General features: G+C 37.6%; 1 pseudogene; it reads right to left on the bottom strand.

Annotated features, from left to right (window-relative positions):
• Window positions 1-3,419: 3,419 nt before the first annotated feature.
• On the bottom strand, window positions 3,420-3,704 carry LOC106733680 (40S ribosomal protein S24 pseudogene; annotated as a pseudogene).
• Window positions 3,705-4,954: the final 1,250 nt, after the last annotated feature.

The raw sequence follows: 4,954 nt of genomic DNA, 5'->3' as shown, positions 1-4,954 counted from the left end.
ATAAACAAAAAAAAAAAAAAAAAAAAAAAAAAAAAAAAAAGAAGATAAAAATCAGAAACACTAAAAATCTTTTTCATCTCAGACCTCTGTAGCCTTAACAATTATTTGTAAGAGGAGTAGATAGTGCAGTGTAAAGACATGACACTTGGGAGGTAATCCCATTTGAGAAGGTTTCTATTTCAAGTCCAAAGGCCTTCCTGAGTACACCAAGCACATGCATGCCCATGATCCAGGACTGAAAGAAAGCTGGGTGTGGATCATGGCACCAAGCCCCTATTAGGGATACTGTCTCTCTTCTTCTGTCTGTTTCACTCAAGGAAGAGGGAAATAAATAAACTTATAAAAAATTACTAAGGGGACTAGCAGTTTGGGTAATGGCTATGTCACTGAACTCCCATGTAGTTGACCGTGGTTTGAGTCCCGGACCCAGTGGCTTAAACTCATACCGGGTGCATGTGCATGCCCAAGATCCCGAAAGAACAGAAGAGAAGGGATTGCAGCGTGACCATCCCCCTGGGGAGGGGGGGGTGATTTCTCGCTTTCTATCTCTCTGCCTCTGTCTTTCTGGTGAGTGTATGCACCCTATAGCAAAAACCTCTCCAAAAAAAAAAAAAGAAAAGAAAAAAGAAATTTAAAAAAATGTAATGAGATCATGCTAAGTTTATAAAGTAACTCGGGGAGAACTAACATCTTAATGATGTCGAGACATCCTGACCATGAACAAGGGATGTCTTTTCCATTTATTCTAGCTTACTTTTATATAGTTTAATAAGTGTATTACAGTTTTCTTCATAGATACAGATTTTCAACATTTCTTGTTAGGTTTATTCCTAAATGTTTTGTATTTTCCATTGCTATTGTAAATTGGGATTTCTCTTTTGTTACATCTTATAATTGATTGTTATTATTTGCACCAATAGTCGTGCCTATGAAGACTGTTGACTTTTGGTGTCAATGTTATTTCCCACTGCTTTGCTTGAATTATGTTGTTTGAATTATTAGTTTAGTGGCTCTGAATATGTAGTCTAAGCATTCTTGGGGGGGGTACTAAAACATAATTTTCCATTTTACTTCTCACTTTCTTTTGAGAGTACAGTGGAGTTTTTCGGAGGCTGTGTAATGTGTGCTGTCACAGCTGATTAGTGCAGAAGCAGATATGAAAATCCAGCTTTTTTCTATTAAACTCAGTCATTTAAAGATGTACAAGAATAGGGGCTGGCAGGTGGCATGGTGACTAAGAACGCTGGATTTCCACATGGCGGTCCATGGTTCAAGTCCTGGACCTGGCGGCTTTCTTTTTCTCTCACTCTTGCTCTCACTCTGTCCCTTTCTGGTCAAATAAAAATAAATAAAGTAAATAAAATAACTATTAAAAAAATAAAGATGTAGGACCAGCAGTTAATGTAATGGCTATGTTGCTGAACTCCCATGTAGCCAACCATGGTTTGAGTCTTGGACCAGGTGGCTTAAACTCATGCTGGGCGTGTGTGTGTGTGCATGCCCAAGATCCCGAGAGGAGAATGGAGGAGAAGGGATTGATTGTGGCATGGCCATCCCCCCCTCAGGGGTGATTTCTCGCTTTCTGTCTGTCTCTCTCTGTCTTTCTGGTGAGTGCATGCGCCCTATAGCAAAAACCTCTTCAAAAAAATAAAAATTAAAAAAAAGATGTAAAAATATATAAAATGATGTTATTCTTTTTATTGAAAGTTTTATGTTTTTTTTAAAAAATACATTATTTATGTTAACATGATTATTATTACCTTTACATTAACAAACATTTAAGATTATTCTCAGTTTTGATTTCTATTCCAGTAAATATCAATAGATGTAACTCACATAAAGAAAAGTTCTTTGAGTTCCTCAGAAAATTTTTTTTGAGAGGTTTTTGCTATAGGGTGCATACACTCACCAGAAAGACAGAGGCAGAGAGATAGAAAGCGAGAAATCACCCCCCCCTCCCCAGGGGGATGGTCACGCTGCAATCCCTTCTCTTCTGTTCTTTCGGGATCTTGGGCATGCACATGCACCCGGTATGAGTTTAAGCCACTGGGTCCGGGACTCAAACCACGGTCAACTACATGGGAGTTCAGTGACATAGCCATTACCCAAACTGCTAGTCCCCTTAGTAATTTTTTATAAGTTTATTTATTTCCCTCTTCCTTGAGTGAAACAGACAGAAGAAGAGAGACAGTATCCCTAATAGGGGCTTGGTGCCATGATCCACACCCAGCTTTCTTTCAGTCCTGGATCATGGGCATGCATGTGCTTGGTGTACTCAGGAAGGCCTTTGGACTTGAAATAGAAACCTTCTCAAATGGGATTACCTCCCAAGTGTCATGTCTTTACACTGCACTATCTACTCCTCTTACAAATAATTGTTAAGGCTACAGAGGTCTGAGATGAAAAAGATTTTTAGTGTTTCTGATTTTTATCTTCTTTTTTTTTTTTTTTTTTTTTTAGGTTTTTCTAGGTATATGACCAAGTTCTCAGCAAAAGTGTTAGTTTTCCTTCTTTTCTAATTTTCAAGCCTCTTGTTTTCTCTAGTTGCATTAGTTAATACTTTCAGTACAATGTTAGTAGTGGGAAAGTGGGTATGTCTGTCTCGTTCTTTCCTTTAATGTAAATGTCTCTGGTTTTTCTTCATTCAGAAACATGATGATAAGATACTGGCTTAGAACTGTGTGTATTATGCCTTATTTACTATTACATAGTAAATACATCAATTTGATGTATTTTCATTGTTTAAAACTTCATTTGGTAGTTAAAAAGGTTTATGTTTTGGATCTAGTAGCTGCCATTATATTTACACATTTTATAATGCCTTTAATAATTTCCCTTTTTCTTAAACTTTTACTGTCTGGTCTGTCAGTTTTCTATAGCATCCTTCGACTCTCACCTATTATCAAACTTTCCCCTTTATCGCTCCCCTTTGCTATCATTTTCAAGATGACATTATTTCTACTTCGTCAGAACATGTTGTGTTTATAGACTCTTCTGACCATGACCCACGCCTTGCTTTAATCCTAGCTCTATAATTAAATGTATTAAATGATTGCCATAAGTGCTTTTGTTGAAGATTCCCCAATTATCGCTTGGTCAGACAAAGCCTGAGTGGATGAAGACTGGAAATACAATCTTTGGCTTGCATTCTCTTTCCTCAAGTGTCTTGAAAACATTGCTTCATGGTTTTCTCAGTTTTTGTGTGTTATCAGCAGGACTTATGTCAGCCCAAAAAAATTTTTTTAAAAACATTTTTAGTATATGAATCCTTTCATGAAAAATCCACACAGTCACCGCAGATAGTCATTACAGAATCTTTCCTCCTTCGACTGCTCTCCAATCTCCAGCTCACTTTGGTCAGCACCAACATTGGTCTTTGTAGTCTCCCTGACTTTCTTCACTCTGTCCTTGTGTTCCTTTCACTGTTTTCTTGACGTCTTTTTCTTCTCATAAAGGCCATGTCTTGCAAGTCTATGTTTGGGTTCATTTTTCTTCTCATAATCCAAAGAATCATAAATCATGACAAAGCCGGTTGTCTTGCCACCACCAAAATGGGTTCTGAACCCAAACACAAAGATGACATCTGGTGTGGTCATGTACATCTTTGCTAGTTTTTCCCAAATTTCTGTCTTAGGTACTGTTGTCTTCCCAGGGTGAAGGACATTAATGGCCATTCGTTTCCTCTGAAGGAGTCGGTTGATCATGAATTTCCTGGTTCACACAGTTACTGTGTCCCTCATGATGGCGGTATATCCTAAAGCAGCCAGGAAGGAAAAGAGCCCCCAATTTTTTTTTTATCTGAATACATATATAATCTTTTTGCCTGAAGGTTCTTTTTTTTTTTTTTTTTCTTTATCATTAAAGTCCAAAAGTTGTACCAGGAAACATCTCAGACTTGATCATTATCATTCTAGATAAATTTTTCAAGGCACACAGTGGGCCTTTTCAATATGTTGATTTAAGATTTATCTTATTTCTAGAAGGGTTTCTTGGATTATATTCCCCAAAATATTATTTCTCTCTTTTTTTTTTTGGAAAGGTTTTTGCTATAGGGTGCGTGCGCTTGCCAGAAAGAGGGACAGAAAGCAAGAAATCACCCCCCATGGGGGATGGCCACGCCACAGTCCCTTCTCCTCCATTCTCCTCTCAGGATCTTGGGCACGCATGCACACATGCCTGGCGTGAGTTTAAGCCACCAGGTCCGGGTCTCCAATCACAATTGACTACATGGGAGTTCAGCAACATAGCCATTATGCTAACTGCTGGTCCCCCCAAATATTATTTCTATTCCATTCTTTTGTTTTTCTCTTTCACATACTCCAATTATACATAGGTTAGGTCTTCTTTGTCTGCTTTCCATTTCAAACACTTTCTGCTTTTATTTACTTCTTATTTCTTTTTCCTTCTGTTTTTCTTAATGTCTCTTACTAAACTTTTATTTGAACATATCCTCTCTTGAGCACCTTGTAATTCTTTGTTTCTAAGACAGTTTGAACTTTTTCTTCAATCTATTTCCTAAAATTGATCAACTCTTACTGATTCATTCATCTTTTTAAAAATAATTATTTAATTTTACTTATTCATTCATTTATTCTAATTTAACCAGAGAGACAAACACACACTGATTTATTTTGAGAGTCCTTAAAATCCTTTTCTATTTAGTTTTTAAAATCTGATTATAGTTATTGGTTTTTAAAAATCTTCAATGCTTGTTGTATAATATTTCATTCAATTTAGGATATTATGTTACAGTTTACTCCTTCATGTTTTTTTTTTTTTTCGCTATAGGGCACGTGCGCTCGCCAGACAGACAGAGAGAGACATAGAGACAGAAAGCGAGAAATCACCCCCCAGGGGGGATGGTCACGCCGCAATCCCTTCTCCTCCATTCTCCTCTCGGGATCTTGGGCACGCACGCACACGCGCCCGGCGTGAGTTTTAAGCCACCGGGTCC

Source organism: Tupaia chinensis, unplaced genomic scaffold (assembly GCF_000334495.1).
Source record: "Tupaia chinensis unplaced genomic scaffold, TupChi_1.0 Scaffold144346_1, whole genome shotgun sequence".
NCBI classification, from domain to species: Eukaryota; Metazoa; Chordata; class Mammalia; order Scandentia; family Tupaiidae; genus Tupaia; species Tupaia belangeri.
Note: the sequence above shows the minus strand (reverse complement) of the source record. Positions and strands in the feature narration are given on the sequence as shown.